General features: G+C 32.1%; 1 protein-coding gene across 14 annotated transcripts in view; it reads right to left on the minus strand.

The window, feature by feature from the left end:
* The window catches only part of LOC129911728 (disks large 1 tumor suppressor protein), a 146,173-nt gene that overhangs the window by 58,285 nt on the left and 68,717 nt on the right, over positions 1-19,171 (minus strand). The gene's annotated exons all lie outside the window — the stretch shown is intronic.

The following is a 19,171-nucleotide window of genomic DNA, read 5'->3' on the forward strand; positions in this document are numbered from 1 at the left end:
GAACCCAGAATTGGTAAATTACCGCTTATTGTGGACTCCCTGATATGATGGTTTGCAGTAAGATCGCGAAATTTTTTGCAAGTATTCTGTTATTGTCTGATGGTTTGCAGCACGATGTTAACATTGAAACAGAATAGCTAAAAAAACCCACGATTTTTACTTACTATTGCTTGTTACTTACTATTGTAAAGATCGTGCTGCAAATCATCAGGGAGTAACAGAATAGCTTTACAAATCGCAACAACTGTTTAACATCCTTGAGGATGAGGATTTAAATTTGAGATGCAAAATGATTATAAATAATGATGTCTTGGCGGTGTAGAGATTTTCCTTTCTTGTGATTTCTGCCAAACACTAATAACACTGGTCGGCAAAAAGCTAAAAAAAGTCGGGTGCAAGAACTTTATAAGGTGATTTTGATTGACTTTAGTGTGCTGAATTTAAAACTGTTTACAGATTTTTTCTATCACGTCTAGTTTTTGAGCTATACTCATCACTATTTTCGCTATAAAGCTTCAAAAACTAATTTTTAATTGAGTTTTTTTTTATGTTTAGTCAAAAATATATATTTTCCGTAATATGTTGCTCTTTATAAGTCCAAATCAGAAGAGGCAAGATGGAATTTGATTCAAAAAACCATTCATTACTTTGAAAAAAATAATCAAGATTTTGAGATATCTATCTATCATAAATTTCTTTTTTCAATATCTTTGAGAAAAAAAAATAATTTTGAAAAAATATAAATACCTTTAGGACGTGTTAATATGGCGTTTTGAGATTGCATAAGTAGTTTTCATATGTCATATGTACCCAAAAAAACGCGTTTTTGACCTTTTAATATTCAATTATTTCGAAAACGTGACGTGCCAGTGAAATTTTGACTTCAGATTCGGGCTCAGCACACAAAATTTCTCTCGAAAAGTAGGGTTTGGTTCTTGCTCTATATCCGTTGCCGACCAGTGTAATCATTCCAAGATCAACCTCGCTGACGAAATAAACGCTTGCTTAAAATCAAAATATGTGAAAAACTTAAGCTGACAACGAGTTACATTGGTACATCTACCGATGAAACTTAGCTGACTATCGGTAATGGCTGTTTCATGTCGATGAATCGAACGGATTCATTTGGTTTCTCTTCAATTTTTTGCATTTTTTTTTTTGTCAGAGGAGAACGAGCTTCATCAAGAATGTGACCATCATCATTGGTATCTACAAAATTCATAATTGATTGAGTGAACGAGCATTTCACTTCACTATCCAAAATCCAATTATCGGTCACTAGAATAACAATTGAATACGAAGAAACCAGCTATCCAACTGTGTTTTTATACTCCTTACATCTAGATGGCAAGAAATTTAGATTGTATCGGTACGTTACTCATCACGCTTTGAACTGTATTGCATTTAAAAACGGAGTCAGGGAGAGTTTGATAGAACTCCAACTTGGACCAAAAGCGTTCAGCAATGAGAATAGTACAATGTGAATTCTGAATAAAACTAATGACCGCCTTTGTTTTAATAAAAATCTTTCATAAATCAAACTAACGACTATATAACATTAGCATTACAATATCCCTCTTAAGAGTGTTAGGACAACGTCTGCCGGCCAGCTAGTATTTTTGAATAAAATAAACTGTGTGAGTGAGAGCACGCACGTACGTAATTGTTCATACATGTTAAATGTTTTGAAAAATTAACACAAATGTGGACCTACAAATATTTAAAGTTGTAGAAATAATGATGTCCAAAGTCAATTATTATGGGTCATCATAATTCACGATGTGAACTTTTTACCGACGGAGTCAAATGTGGACCAATGGCCAGTTTTGTTTAAAAGTATTATTTCTAAGATAGATGAAAAAGCCTACATCCAGCACCAAGCCAAAGCAACTACATCCAGAAACGTATACAGAACTCTCAACCACCACTTGCAATCGGAAAACAACTATTTCACCAACGAACTATCGGCTGAAGCTATAAGCTACATTTTTAGAGCAAGGGTTGAAATGCTTAGCCTCAACTGTATGCCTCATCGCCCTGATCTCTCACAAATTTGTGGTTTGTGTAACAGAAGAGAAGCTGAAGACACTCTCCACTTTATTGCGGTTTGTCCAATACTTCAAGAGATAAGAAGATTACATTTAGATGAGAGCTTTATTTCCCCAATTCGTTTGCGCGAAATACTTAATGGTGCCCAAGGGTGGTCTAACCTATACAAATATTGTAAACATGCGCTGACTTTTCGGAATAGTTACTTATGAGAAATTCTAAAGTTATCCCAGCTATTGCAGTTTAAATTTTTTTATTTTTATTTTGTGTTTCAAATCACTGCAAAATTGATAGAGTCAAATCCTGTAAAACTTATACCATTATTGTGTCATTATTATGAACTCGTACATATATAATTTATTTTTGTGTTTCAAATCACTTGAAAATTGATAACATGTTTAAAGTTCTTATAAATTTTGAAAAAAAATGTATTTTGTGTTTCAAATCACTTCAAAATTGTTACCTACTTATATTTTCAACTAATTGTTAAATTTTTCCTTATTTAATAAGTTTTTATTATTTTATTGAATTTTGTTCATTAGCCAATTTTTATAAATTATTTCAATATTTTCCATATATTTTTTTCTTTCTTTATTATAAAATGTCATATCAGGCAGACGGCAGAATTGCCACGTCCTTATTCTTAGGAATAAATATTGTAAACCTTGTTTTATGAAATAAAGAATTTTATCTATCTATCTATCTATCATAATTTATATGTAACTGACATACATTTTTCAAATACCCAAATCTTTAAAAAATCATAGAGTCTGCATTATGTATGGTTTTCCATCTAACTTTCGATCATGTGTGTAAACGAAAAAAAAATCCTAATAGAATCAAAATCCATCTGCTATGCTTATTGCTAGTTTTTTTTATTTAAATTATTTTTTCAATTCAATTTGATCTAATGGAGAAAGAATTTTTCGTCACAGTTGAATCTGATTCACTTTTCTTTTTTTTTGTTCTTGTATATTAGGTATATGGTACCAATTCGTATCTATTTCTATTCAACAAAATATCCAAGGACCCATGTGTGTACGAAATAAAATGTTCCAGCTCTATTTATAGCTTTGCTTTTGCTCGTTTGCAAATATTTAGCACATGCTATTTAATGTATAGTGTATTTTCATCAGTGCTGGATTAACTAATAGAAACTGTTAAAGGCCCTTGAGACTAACTCTTTCAAAACTGTCCAAACTTTCAACACAGTAAATTATAAATTAAAATGCATAAAAGGTTACCATGAAAGCTATATTATAACCCTGCAGTAAAACTCGTTTAGCAAGAAAGCTAGACTGAACTAGACAAAATTTGGCAACTTTTTACATAAGTAGTTTTGTCTATATCTATTTTTAAAATTCTCGATATAAGTTTATCAGCAACTCCACCCCCTGATTGTATTATGCCGAAAGATGTATGTATTTGGAATTATACTACTTCATCAATAAAAAAGGGCAATTTTTGCTTTAATCTCCTCATTTGACAGGGGATTATTGGATTATGCCAAAAAAAAATGGTATGGGTAAATGTCTTTATAAAAAAATTGTGAACCGTTATAGAGCATCTAGGTACATACCTTGCAGATGGGAAACATCTTAATTCTTTATTTTAGGTATATTTTTTTCTTTTAAAGTAGATGCCGAAAATGAAAGTAAGAAAGTTACGAGCATACATGTTTTTATGAGCTCAGTCTAAGGTCAATTTTTTTTTAAATAATGTTGAATACAGTGCGAACTTTAGGAAAATAGGGAGGAATTTAAAAGGAGAAACCGATGCACATTAGTTTTTAAGTTCTGGACATAAAAATGGCAGGGAAAAACTGAGGTAAGTAATATATTCCACATTCGTGTGGTGCGGCTAAAGAAAGAATCTCTTTACGTCCGAAGTTGGGCTTAAGGGTTAACTGATGAGCATTCCTAGGAGCGCGAGTATTATAGTTGAATTGTGTCAGCGGAGCATAGCAACTAGCTATTTCGGACTTGAATCCATCCAATACGACTAGTATTAAACGGTTCGTAAGGTAGTTACTAATCCAGCGAAGAAGAGACTTATCGACTCTAAAAGTACGCATTCTCGAAAGAATAGCTTGATGCCAAACTCTATCAAATGCCTTTGAAATAACAAGTGCAACAATCTTATTTCCTCCAAAACTGTTTAAAGTTTTGTACCACTGCTCAATGAGATATCAGATTATCAGTGGATCTATTCCTACAAAAGTCGCCCTGCCGGTCATTAAGAAGCTTCCATTCTTCAAGATATTTCTTTGGTTGGGAATTATTCAGCGTTTCTACGACCTTATAAAGAAGGGACATGAGTGGAATCGGACGATAGCTGGAAAGTGAGGAAGATTCGCCTATTTTGGGGACAAATGATGTTTTTAACCCATTCGAAACGAGACTAATAGAGTAGGACAGATGAAAAAGCTTACACAGTGATTTTGCCAGCGTAGAAGAACACATTTTCAGAACGATGAGAGGGATACTATCCGGGCCATCAGATTTGTGTATTTCAAGATCTTTAAGGACTCTTGCCTTGATGGGTACTATACAACTATTTACTCTTTCAAGTAAATGGGGAGTCATGACACTTTCTAGTAAAGTTGAATTGGCAGCAAACTTGTTGCCGAGATGGTTAGCTTTTTCGATAGAACTAACAAAAGTAGTGTCATTGTAAGTAACGCATAGTTGAAGCCCCCATTTATTTCCCATGGCTTTTTTACATGAAAGAGAGAATCTAAGGTTTTCAAATTAACGTTTTGTCTAAGACCAGACCTAAATATTTAGCTTTGTCAGAGAATGTTAATGGAAAACCTTTAATCGAAGGGGGTTCTGTATGAGGATTGTAGGGATTGACAACTAGTCCACACAGAGCGATCCATCTTGTTAGCTTGTTTAAGGCATGTTGTAAGAGATCTTTTCGGGTGTTGGGATGCTTTTCTGATTCTCCACTTCCATATATCTTAACAGCACATTTGCTACCAAGTTCCATAGGAGGGGTTATACACCCACCGAAATAATTATAAAGGCAGTCGATTTTTTTCGCTTTTAAACCATATAAAGGATATTTCATTTTTACTCTTTGCACGAATAAGATGACAAGTACATACTGGATTGTTTGCCACCCTCTATTTTTATTTAATTCGTTAAACTTAATTTTAAAAATTATTTTTTGAATTTCTGGTGCGAAATAATTATAAAGGCACAGCTGATTTTCACATTAAAAGTGTGGTTTAGCGAGATCAAATGTAACCAAAAGTAAGCAAAACAGTTGGAAAATATATTTAACCCATTATGAACATTTAATAAGTAAAATTGTTCGGTTATTTTTAAATAAGGCGTGAAAAAACCTTGAAGCAGGCAGAAATGGGCAAAATTAAGGCTTACCATGAAAATTGATTGTCCAACCGCGAAAAATCTGGAGGAGTAGAAAGGTCCGATTGTGTAATTGATAATTTAATTTACAAAGATGACAAGTATGGTTACCTAAAACGATCAGGAAAGAAGCCTTTGGTCGAAGAGAGAGCCAAAAGTGACAAAAATGAAGTAATTTTCGTGAGAATTTGATAACAAGAGAAGTTTTCGTGAAAATAAACTTGGTAGTGGAAGTACGACAAGTGCAGCAAATAATTAAGTCGGACTTAAGCCATTCCTACGAAAGAAAATGTGGAAAATCGGTGCTCTTATCAAGGCATAAACTTTCCCACCTTCGCCTCGGTGAAAAGTATACATTCTGGGATGAAAAATTGAAAAACTTTTAAGTTCACCAATGAGAAAAAGTTCAATTTGGATAGCCTAGATGGTGAACTTAAAAGTTTTTCAATTTTTCATCCCAGAATGTATACTTTTCACCGAGGCGAAGGTGGGAAAGTTTATGCCTTGATAAGAGCACCGATTTTCCACATTTTCTTTCGTAGGAATGGCTTAAGTCCGACTTAATTATTTGCTGCACTTGTCGTACTTCCACTACCAAGTTTATTTTCACGAAAACTTCTCTTGTTATCAAATTCTCACGAAAATTACTTCATTTTTGTCACTTTTGGCTCTCTCTTCGACCAAAGGCTTCTTTCCTGATCGTTTTAGGTAACCATACTTGTCATCTTTGTAAATTAAATTATCAATTACACAATCGGACCTTTCTACTCCTCCAGATTTTTCGCGGTTGGACAATCAATTTTCATGGTAAGCCTTAATTTTGCCCATTTCTGCCTGCTTCAAGGTTTTTTCACGCCTTATTTAAAAATAACCGAACAATTTTACTTATTAAATGTTCATAATGGGTTAAATATATTTTCCAACTGTTTTGCTTACTTTTGGTTACATTTGATCTCGCTAAACCACACTTTTAATGTGAAAATCAGCTGTGCCTTTATAATTATTTCGCACCAGAAATTCAAAAAATAATTTTTAAAATTAAGTTTAACGAATTAAATAAAAATAAAGGGTGGCAAACAATCCAGTATGTACTTGTCATCTTATTCGTGCAAGGAGTAAAAATTAAATATCCTTTATATGGTTTAAAAGCGAAAAAATTGGCTGCCTTTATAATTATTTCGGTGGGTGTATATAGATCATTGCCTTGCGGCAGAGAAATTGCCCATCTTTGAACTAATAATTCTGTTAGTTATCAATTATTCGTAAAGAGAATGTGATAAAAACTGTGTTTTTTGGCATTGCTATCCGTATACGCAGTTAGCATTTACATGTATTACAAAAACAACACGCAGCTGCAGGTAGGAATAAAAGCTAAAGCAAGCTGCGGATAGAATTTTGACAAAGTGTATAAGTTTACATTTTCCTTTCTCTTGGTGCGTGCATGTTAAATTTTGTCCAGTGTTGATATTTGGGTAATCCTACTGCGGATAGCTTTGCCAAAAAAACACGCCTAATAACATTTAAATAAAAATGATGAATACAGAAGACCTTGTCAAATGTTCAAGTCATCATCATATTATTGCAAAAAAAAAAAAAAGTCAAAACAAATTTCCTTTCTTCATCGTGCCAATGTCAGTCATCCTCCCTCTATTTTTCCTCATAAATTTGAGAGAAAAAAATTATTTTTTTTTAATAATTTCTCTCATCGAAGATGTAAAAATAGCAAACATACGGTCGGTGTACAGAAGATGAATACAGGAAAAAAAAATTAAACTGAAGTTAAATTCGTATTTTAGTTTTTTGTTTGTTTTGTCAAGAAAAGTAAAATAAAACAAAAACAAAATCTATTTTTAAAGAATCCAACCAATCCAACAACAAAATTTTGTAGTTGAAAATGGGATGGATTGGGGCAGTGGTAGATAGGGGGTAGCAGGGGGACATATCCCCCCCATTGGGATCTATAATTTTTCAACATAAGCAGTCATGAACAAATAAGTTAAAGAAACTTATTTAGTACCTACGTGCATTAAGTCTAATTAGTACCTACTCACAGGATTCCTAGAGGCATTGTCAATTGTACATTTTATACCTACATTCCACGGGGAAAAAAACAAAGTCAACTTCATCTGAAAGAAATTATTACTTTGGCAAAAAACAAAATCAAAAAACAATAAGCGAAAGCGAAGAGACTCCACAAAAAAGATTGAATCTGACGCAATGGATCTCAAAATATTCGAGTATATGTTTTAAAATACTCCAAGTGTCTAATTTACGATAACGGTGTGACAATCTTCAAAACTATTTCCAATTCTCGTGATTGTGAAGAACTTCAATGTGACCTTAATTCGTTTTTTTTTAACTGGTGTACACGTAACTGTTTGTTTCTTAAAGGCTAGACCACACTGGACGGTATATGCGGTAGCGGTACGGGTAATTGTATGACAAAATTAACACAGCTGAATTTTGATGTTCCAGTTTGGAATTTTGTTCATACAATTACCCGTACCGCATGTACCCTTCGGTGTGGCCAAGCCTTAACGTCGATAAATGTAAAACTATGTGTTTTACAAGAAAGTTGTCTTTTATTTCGTTTAAATATATGTTTAACTATACATTAATATCTCGTGAAAATGATATATCTGTTCTTGGTGTGCCATTTGATCGTAAACTCGAATTTATTTAGCATATTAACTCCATTACGAATAAAGCCAATTCTATTCTTGGTTGGATAAAGAGAGAGTCAAAACAATTTTCCGACCCTTACGTTACAAAACAGCTGTTTATATCTTTTTTTTGGCCCATTTTAGAATATGCCTGTCAAGTTTGGTCACCATACTATGAGTGCCATAAAAATAGGCTTGAACAGGTACAACTACGTTGGAATAATCCTTATGATCTACCACCTTACGAGAACAGACTTATTGACTTACCCTATCCTACCGGACAGTATATTTATCTCAAGCTATATCGTACCAATTATGAACAATTCTCTCCATTAAATAAAATGTTTAAATTATTTAATATCTCCAATATTAAGTATAACAATTTGTTTGATAAACAATAACTAACGGCCAATTTCTTCACATAAGTCCTAAGCCACCCTAGTAACCAGTCTAGGTAGACCAGGTACTAGCTCTGGTACTCGGTCTTAACGAAAAGTTAGTACCTGAGCATTTCTTCACATTTATAGATCCTGATCTAAGTTCACAATGAGGTCCTTAGAATTATGGGGAAGGATCATTCAATACTATTAATGCAGACACGAAAGCCTGCAAAAAAGGCAGAAGGACGGACCACCATAAACCATAATAATTTAATGAATAAAAAATATTTTTCATTGTGAATAAAAGAAATGCTGTTAAAAACGCGGTATTTGGTGATTTGATATTATTATGTATGTTTTTATTGCATAATTGGCCCCCATTGTGAATCTCCAGGGGAATTTTGATTCGATAGAAACTTCGGAGTTAAAATCTCCGAAGTTTATAGTATGGAAATTCCCATAGATATTTTAATTTGTTATATGATTCTCCAAATTAGCCGAGCCCGAGGTGGTGTCTTTTCGTTGCCAGAAGCGTGTGTCTTGCAAATCGCCTCTACTGCATGGCTTGTACATATCATAAGCACAATTTAAAGACGTTTGTAAAAATACACCCAAAATATGCTGTGGGTTTGGTCCAAAAACCCAATTCTCGTGTTTCTTGGTAAATTAAAAAAATAACTTCAAAATATGAAAATCACTAAAAATGCACTTATCAGTCGACACAACACCGAAGTACCTAATTAAACAATTTTGCAATATATTAAATTTTCAAATTGAATTAAAATTCACAAATTCCACTAACTTTAAAGAAAAAATAATAAAAATTATTCTCTTTTTTTAGAATTTTTCTTCCTTATTAAACTGCAATATCGCTTGAAAAATATGAAATCCATTGATTTAATTCAAGTATCTACTAACCGATAGACTACCGATTTTGAGGTCCTAACAAATACCGAGTCCTAACTAGTACTCGGTCCTAAATTGACAGTTCTAAGGCTTAGTACTTGAGTGAAGAAATGAATTGATACCGATTTGAGTACTAACTTTAGGACTAGGACCAGTATTCGCGCTAAGAATCTGTGAAGAAATCGGCCGTAATTCTTGTAAATTTAAATCAACATTTTTTCATTTGCAATTAATTAATTAATAGGTATCTTTTCATACCTATGTATGTTAGAAATGTAATTGAATAACAAGAAATTTAGTTCTGTTAAATAAATACATAAATATCAAGTAGTTGAAGATTTTCAGGAGCTATTTCCGTTTGTGTTCGAGACACTTGAAATAATAAGAACATTAAAAAGTGACGCAAGAACTTAAAATAAACTATGGATTTTGAGTTCTTGATTAGCTTAAAGGTTATAAGTATGGTTTACCAACTTTCGTTGCCAATTAGTCGTGAGTTTCAAAGAGTGAATTTAGACTTTGCCCAAGCTACCTATGGATCTCAGCAAATTTTGGGGGTGGAGGTATGTACCCAAAATGTGAGTATGCAGTTTTATAGCCTTAGCCTTAGTTATTCTAATAAAGACAGCAGCTTTAAATCGCGGTTTTATATTGTTTTCATGAGGTTTAAAATCGTCAGTTTTCCAATTCAACTTACCTAGGTAAGTAGTCTAAATTCACACTATTTCATATTCTTTTTCCCTAAGCCTGAAGACATCAGTATTGACGATGCGGGCAATAGAACTCAAGATATAAGCTTATTTAAGGGGTTATATCTAGTTGTAAGTGCAAAAAACAACTTCTTTTTTGTGGATTTTTTGTGAAGAGGCATTTAACTATGTAAGCCTAAAGAATACATATCCATAAAGCAAATTTAATGTATTAAAAGAATTCGCTGTGTATTTAAAAAAATATTGGGTTCCGTTGGTGTCTGGCGGTGAGCAAGATATCTCTGATCCAAGTCACTTAAAATTTTAAAAAACCAAAAGATTCATTTTCAGGATAGATGAATGCAGGTAATGAACGAAGGAATAGTCAAAATTTTGATTTTTGACAAAATGGCGGCTTCCAAAAGAAAAAAATTGTCGTTTTTCACGAAAATTTACACTTTAAAGTGACTTAAAAAATCGAATTATTGTAAAAAAACCTTTTTCCTTCGTTCATTACTTGACAAAAGTATCTAAGAAAATTGTGTAAACATTTCAAGTCGATTACTCCAGCCGTTTCGGAGAAATTTTGCTCACCGCCAGACACCTTTTTTTTGGAGGTCGTCTAGGAGATCTACTACAAAAATAACGGAACCCAATATTTTTGTAAATACACAGCGAATTCTTTTAAAACATTAAATTTGCTATATGGATACAGTGGTGGAAAAAATAATAGAAACAACGTGCTCTGTAAAATCTTTCTGAATTTTGTTGTGTATTTACATGCAAAGTTAAAATTGAAATATGTGCAATTACTTAACATAACATTTTATAAAAATACAGCTTTAAATCTTCTTTTTAAAACCATTAAAACCATGGAAAAAATCAAAGATAAAATTATCAGCGCATTTGAGCTGGAAAAAATAATAGAAACAAAGTTGAGTTTTTATACTTTTTGGTAAAAAAAGAATGATTTTCTATAAAAAATGCTATTATTCTTTTAATACTTTGTTGTTGTACCTTCCTTTTTAAATCCTCTCACAACATAGTCCTATAGAAAATACCAATTTCACACAGTGATAGAGTATATAGCATTTTGTATATTTCTTGCTTGTTCTTAGACCTAGTGTCACCAATCTATTGCTTAAGAACTCTCCATAGGTGTTTCATAGGGTAAAAGCCAGGTGACTGAGGATGTCCACTCCATAAAACTAAGTTTTTTGTTGCGAAACCATTTTTTCCCGTTGTTGAGGAGTGCTTGAGGTCATTGTACTGCAGAAACTCCCATAAAATTGGCCTCATCGGCGAATGGCAATATTACATTGTCCAGAATTCAGAAGTAATGGATAGCAAACATTTTTTCTTTTATACAAAAGATTGGCCAAACTCCAGATGAAGAAAAGCATACGCAGAAAATTAGAAAACCTTTTCCGTATTTGACTGTCTTTTAAAAGTACTTAAGATTGAATTCTGTGTTCTTTGGCCTTCATAAAATTTTTTGTCGGGTCTAAACAAGTTCACCTTGGTTTCATTGGACCAAAAGACCATCCAGTTAAAACGACCAAGGTGTTTTTTTTTTTTTTTATTTGCTTAGGAATGGTACCTTTCGTCGATTTCTTTGAAGAATGGTTTCATTCAATCGAATTTTCTGACATTTTACAGGTGCATTTAACACTTTTTTCATATTAATTAATGAAGAAAATGGATATTTTAAGGAAAGAAGAGTTAATGTTTTTTAAAAGCGTAAAGATTTTTTCGCAGAAACCTCTAGTTTTCGCTTTTGGGCACAAATATAAGGCTATAAAAACTTTTTTCTTGGAGCAGTCCTTTACCTGCGCTATTTCATCCATGGTTATGCCTTCGTTTTTTTAAATTTTTTTACAACTTCGCGTACGACAATAGAAGAATGTAATCCGCGGCCTATTTTTGAAAATTTCGTTATTGGTTATCTTAACCACATTAAAAATCTTAAAAAAAAGTTAATTATGGCCTGTTTAGAATAAAAAAAAATTGAAGTATTTCTCGAAATCAAATAAAACACTTGTTTCTATTATTTTTTCCAGCGGAAATAACAATTTTTAAAGATTTTGTTTTGGCAAAAGTAAACCAAAAGCTGTTAACATAAAACTATTACACCATTTTGTTGCACAATTAAAGAGCTTATATATATAAAAATTTCTTGGTTCAAAACCTCACATTAGTGGAGTTATAAAAGTTTTCATTTAGTATAAATTGTTGTTTCTATTATTTTTTCCTTTTTCTTCACAAAAAATCCACAAAAAAGGTTTTTTTGCACTTACAACTAGATATTACCCCTTAACTAACTATATCGGCTATATTTTGGAAAATTCAAATAAACAAACAAAAAATTAAACAGAAAAGTCTCTAAAACAAAGCCACTTAAACAGAATTATTAAAATTAAAAAAAAAAAAATGTGCGAACATCCCCACATAGCGAAAAACTTTCTACGCCACTGGATTCGAGCACTATACTAGCTCTAGAAGAGTGCTGCTAAATTTATTATTATTTTGTGCAAATATAAATAAAAGAAATGGAAACTACTCTTCTCTCAAGGAAAACAAGGAAAAAGAGAAGATTGACTTCTTCTCCGTGCCTGTGTCTATTAGATAATAATTAATTTGAAATAGGTACCTAATTAAATATAGATCTAAAAAGGAGAAATAAAATCAAATAAAAAAGAACAAAAAAAAAAAAATTACCGAATCCAAATTAAAGAGAGATGAAACCTTCTTGATGAATCCACCTCCGCTATCCTGTTGACGTTTCTTTTTACGTGTTGTCATTTTTTGTAAGCTTTTTTTTTTTTGAGTGGGTGTTGAGTTGGTAGGAAAGTAACTTTTCTTTATTTTTTTTTTTACACAAAAATTACAACAACTACAATGACAAATACACTTTTTTGTATTCAAAAAATAAAACAAACAAAAAAAAAAAAAAACGCGAAACGAAGAACAAGAAATAGGAAAGGCCACTCGCACTTTAGTAGACTGGATTTGGAGTTGTTGTTGGTAAGAATTGAGAAGGAAATTCCTGCCCAAAACTAGGTAATTAATTCAACTTATTCCCAATTTTTTTTGTTTACCACAAAGCTTCGCGATATCGATAGTAAAAGAGCGACTTCTTCGCTCTGATTAAAGACAAAACGACGACAACGAACTAACAAGAAAAACACTCTGATACAAGTAATAGGTCATCGAGACATTTCGAGGTCGTTGTTTCTACATAATTCACTTGTTTCTTTTATTTATTTAAATTTGTGCCATTTGGACGGACGAAGGAAGGAAAACACACTTGATTTGATATTATTTTTGGTCAAACAACAAAAATATGCACCAAATTAATCGAAAAAAAAAAAAACTACAAACGAAGAAGCAAGAAAAAAAAAACGAAAATAGATGCAATATGAATGGAATGCAGTCAAAGTAGCTAGCAGCAGCAACTAGCGCTAGAGAAGAACTTTCACACGACAAAATTCTTTCTTTCTCTTTTCTTTCGTTTGGTTTTGTCTTGATTTTGCTTTTGTCGATGACTTTTTTTTTTCGTGTTGTTACTTAGCAACCATCACAACCAACCTGGGTAGTAGATGAATTTAAACAATAAAACAGCACCAAAAAATAATCAATTTACTACATATTTAATTTTATTAATTTTAATTGATAAAAACAAAATAGAAAAAAAAAAAAAGAGGAGCGCTGCCGCCGACAAGAATTCCAGTGAAAAAATTCGTTTCGAACAAAAATTTCCTGACAACTCGACTGTGGAATTTCAAGGGAATGAATTGGAATAAATTGTCATTCCAAGGGAAAGAAGCAACACGACGAACACGAAAGCCTACGGCAACATTTTTACTGGAAATGATGATGAACTTGAATATAACGACGCGCGATACTCGAAATTTTTTTATTTCATTTCATTTCCAGTTTCTTCTAAATTTATCGATGATCGGCGAAAATGAAAATTTTTTAATTTTACATTTCTCACACTCAATTATAGCGATTATATAATTTTTTCATTTAATTTGAGGAGTAATTTATGTTTTGTTAAATATTTTTTGTTAACGTAACAAAAGTAATAGAGATGTTTTTTTATTTTTTTCGAAGAAGAAGTTTTGTGTAGAGCCGCGCAACTTGTTACGTTCGTTCGTTTACTCGCTTGCTCACTCTCTCACACTTGCAGCCCTATTCTGCTGTTCCCGTGAATCTCAGATCCGATTCACACATTCGGTTCACTTTAACTCTACCTTGCCATTCTGCTATCCATCGGGTAAACTGCATTATCATCCCTCAATTTGACGTCCAGGTGAACGTCAAATTAAAAAAAAAATGGCGACGAAGTAGATTGAAAGGAAAAAAAAATTTTTTGTTTGTGTTTATTTGCATAGAAAAAATAAAAACAGCCGATCAAATGTTAAGAAATAATTAAAAATTTATGAAAAGTGGCATTTTGCTTAATTTCAACGATGGTGAATGTATTTTTACAACCAAAAGTGACAGATCCGCAACATTTTTTATGCGGATTGCAAATGTATGGAGCAAGTTCATTCACGTGATTAGTGGAATACTGAACAACATTACCGATATTACCGACGTGAGTTTGGATTCCCCCCGATGAATAGCAGAATGGTAATTAGTGAATATTTAGCGATTTTTCCCCCCGATGGATAGCAGAATAGGGCTGTTGTTTTATCAATGGAAATGGAAATTCGTTCAGTTTGTTTCTCTTTTCTTTTTTTTTATTTGATCTCTTCCAATTTCCAATGAAAATTGACAACTCGACTCTTTATTTGTTTCCAATGATATTGCATTCCATTGCATTGGTATTGCCATTTTGAAAGAAATTTGTTGAGGAAATTTTAGTTGGTTTGAATTGTTATTTATGGAAACATTATTGTACAGAAAAGGAATAGTATTCAAGTTTATTTAGAATGTACCTTCAATGGTATAAACGACATTTTTTGATACGATCGTCATCAAATATATGAAATGATAGAAATTATAAAAAAAAATAACTTATGTCGTTTTCGATTGGTTTCACTCAAGAATTCACTCATTCTGAAATCGAATGGAACAGGTCAAGTCACTTCCACTCAATTCTGTTTTTTTTTCTGTGTTTGTGAAATTTCAAATTTCAAAATGTCAAATATTGATTTAATTTTTTTTTCCAAACAAAAAAATAATACAAAATTTTAAATTTGGAGACGACGATGAAGAAGAAAATGGAAAAAAAACATTTCATTGCATTAAGGTACCCATTTTATTTTCTAAATAATTTTAATTTTAGAAAACAATACATTTTTCAATGACAACAAAAAAAGAATGATTGAGTTTTTTTTTTGTTGACATTTTATTGTTCATGTATTTGTGCTTCTGATTTTAAATCGAGAAGAGAATTTCTCTTCTGAGAAGCGTTCTAGCTGTCATTTTTATGCCAATAAAACACTTTCAGAAGACTTCTGAATGATTCCGGATGCTTCCGGACTGCCAATCGAAAACGACATTAATCTGAGAGGAAAATTTAGAGCTGGCAGTTCTGCCGGAAAAAAAACAAACAAAATGCAATTTAGTATGTATTTGTATCTTCAAGAAAAATATTGGAAATGTTGTGCAACATTTCGGGCGTTTACTTTTGTATACACATGCATACAGGTGTTTTTGTATTGCCAACAAGCATAAAAGTGTTAATACACCGAGGGAATTTTTTTCTAGTATATTATATTTTGCCGGAAATAAAAAATTTTAATTTAAATTAATTATGAAATTGAGGTCCATATGAATAAAAATAGTAAATGCTTTTATTAGAAAAATTGTAAGCACGAACATTTTTAACCGTATTTTGTGCATATCTAAAATATCTTTCAAAGCACAGAACCCTCTGTGGATTGGAGGCTAGTCGTCCAGGTGAAAATTAAAAGGCAACTAGAGCTTAATTTTAGCACCCATACAAAATTGACACAAAAATTTAGTCGAGATAAAATTTATTTAAGAGTTTCAGCGGAGTTTATAAAATTTCCCTCAGGATTTCAAAAAATTTCCCTGAAGAAATAATAATTTTTTTTTCGAGGTTAAATAATTTCTCATTTTAATAGACCTTGGGTCTTACAGGCATATAGTTAATATTATTATATTATAAAAAGTATTCACACCTGATATTTTCAGGGTTTTCGTTTGAAACTATAATTAGTTTGCTTCTGCTACCGCACACACATCTCCAAAATGATAACAAAAATAGTTAAAAACATACCCATTTCAATGATATTAAATTATTTCTTATTTAAAATGTACAAAAAGAACACTCAATAAAGCGTTAAATTAAATGTTTTGAAATAAATTATTTCTTTCTTTTAATTTGAAGGCCTTTTCTTCCATACGTCAAAGTTCTTCTCCTTCGTCTGAAAATCTATTCTTGTTTCTTTCTATTGAAGAAAGTGAAGGACAAAGATAGTCTTAGTACACCCAAAATGTTTCTTAGTACACCGAAATAAAGAGGTTTTAAGTGGTTTTATCGAAAACCTGTGTTTTACGAAAACCTGTAGCTTAACAAAAATGCATGCGAAAACTTGTGTTTTCGATGCGGTTATAGACTTTCTTCGCGAAAATCTGGTTTTGGTTTTGTGTGAAAAGGCTATTAGACCGCTCGACCATCCTGACATATTTTTTTTTTTTTTTTATAATTAACGCGCACTAAAGGGAGTTAAATACCCTTAATATGTTAAACACAGTGCGAGCTTCAGGAAAATAGGGAGGGATTTAAAAGGAGAAGTCAAAGTAAAATTCCCAACAAAATTAAATTTACGTATTTAAATGCATATTCAAGTGAAAACTACGATGTGATTGTTAACGCATATGCCTTAATCCCAATCGCTGTGTACGAAGTATAACCTATCACGTAATTGTTTTTCATACACTTGCAGTTGTGTGAAAGAATACTAGAGATGAGCAAAAAATCACGACCTGTGATTTTTAACCTGTGATTGACAAATCACAATCACTACCTGTGAACAGTTCTCAAATAACCTGTGATTACCTTAACCGTGAATTGGGTATTTACTTTTCACTTTACAGTTCGCATTTCGCTCAAATAGAGCATTTACCCCGAATGTCATTTTCGACAAGTTCGTTTAGGATATGGCGTGATCTCATAGATCAATCATAAAAAAGATCTCTATGTTTTAAGTTTACACTTTACTCTAGAAGTGAGGCAAAAATGTTTGTCAAAAGTAAATGTCACAGGTCAAAAGTCATTTTCAATGCGTTTTCGTGAATTCCGCGGAAAATAATTCACGTTTACACTTGACCTGTAGCAAAAAGTTATTTTTTCCAAAATCACAGGTCAAAAGTCATTTTTAATACGTTTTCGTGAATTCCGCGGAAAATAATTCACGTTTACACTTGACCTGTAGCAAAAAGTTATATTTTCCAAAATCACAGGTCAAAAGTCATTTTCAATGCGTTTTCGTGAATTCCGCGGAAAATATTTCACGTTTACACTTGACCTGTAGCAAAAAGTTATTTTTTTCAAAATCACAGGTCAAAAGTCATTTTCAATGCGTTTTCGTGAATTCCGCGGAAAATAATTCACGTTTACACTTGACCTGTAGCAAAAAGTTATTTTTTCCAAAATTACAGGTCAAAAGTCATTTTCAATGCGTTTTCGCAACAGTTACCGTGTAAACGTGAATTGTTTTTACCGGAATTTACACAAGTGCATTGGCAATTATAACCTGTGATTTTTCCCAAAACAACTTTTAAACAGTTCTTATTCTTGTGTAAACGTGAATTCACTTCACAAATGCTTTGGAATTATTTTTAACCTGTGATTTTCCCAAAACAACTTTTGCAATAGTTCTTTTGTGAACGTGAATGTTTTGACCGGAATTCACGCAAATGTTCAGGATTTTTTTAAACCCGTGATTTTGTTCAAAATAATTTTTGCACCAATTCTTATGTAAACGTTAGTTATTTAAATCGGAATTCACGAAAATGCATTGAAAATTACTTTTGACCTTTGATTGGAAAAAATAACTTTTGCAACAGTTCTTGTGCAAACGTGAACTGTTTTTATCGGAATTTACACAAGTGCATTGGAAATTATAACCTGTGATTTTTACCAAAACAACTTTTCAATAGTTCTTATGCAAACGTGAATTGGTTTGACAGGAATTCACTTCACAAATGCTTTGGAATTATTTTTAACCTGTGATTTTTCCCAAAACAACTTTTGCAATAGTTCTTTTGTAAACGTGAATTGGTTTGACAGGAATTCACTTCACAAATGCTTTGAAATTATTTCAAACCTGTGATTTTTCCCAAAACAACTTTTGCAACAGGTCAAGTGTATAGGTGAATTATTTTGAGCAGAGTTCGAAAATGCATTGAAAATGACTTTTATTTTGGCCAAAACAACTATTTGCAACAGTGTAAAAGTGAATTATTTTAGCCGGAATTCACGAAGATGCATTAAAAAATTACTTTTAACCTGTGATTTTGGATAAAACAATTTTTTGCAACATGAATTGTTTTTACCGAAATTCACGCACGTTCGGTAAAATAATTGTTTTGTTAACCCCTTACAATAACGTATGGCTCTAGAAGAATCACGGTTTGCACCCGAATATTTGCTGTGAAATCGCAGGTTGCCCTGATTAGAATAAGGGGTTTAAAAGTTACTTTTGCCGTAAAATAATAAATTTCTTCCGTAAAATCAAGAGTCGCCTAGACAAAATAATGTTTTCCCCAGTATAATCACTAATGGCTTTGGTAAATCGCGGATCTGTTTGCTAAAACCAGTTTTCCTTGTAAAATCAGCTCCATTGTTTCAAATACATATACTCGTATTTGAGCTTCAATAGTACTTCCTACGTAAGTATCGTACGAAAATACAAACGTTAAAAATGCTACTTTTTTTTTTTTTTTTTTGGGATTTTCATAAAAAAAAATTAAAATCACGGTTAAAAATCACAGGTTAGAATCACCGTGAATTAAAAATCACAGTCACAGGTATACCTGTGATTGAAAAATCACGACTTAGCTCATCTCTAAAGAATACGTTTCATTTTACCCTAGGATAAAGAAGATATCTCCTTTGTGCATTATAC

Source organism: Episyrphus balteatus, chromosome 2 (genome assembly GCF_945859705.1).
Source record: "Episyrphus balteatus chromosome 2, idEpiBalt1.1, whole genome shotgun sequence".
NCBI lineage: Eukaryota > Metazoa > Arthropoda > Insecta > Diptera > Syrphidae > Episyrphus > Episyrphus balteatus.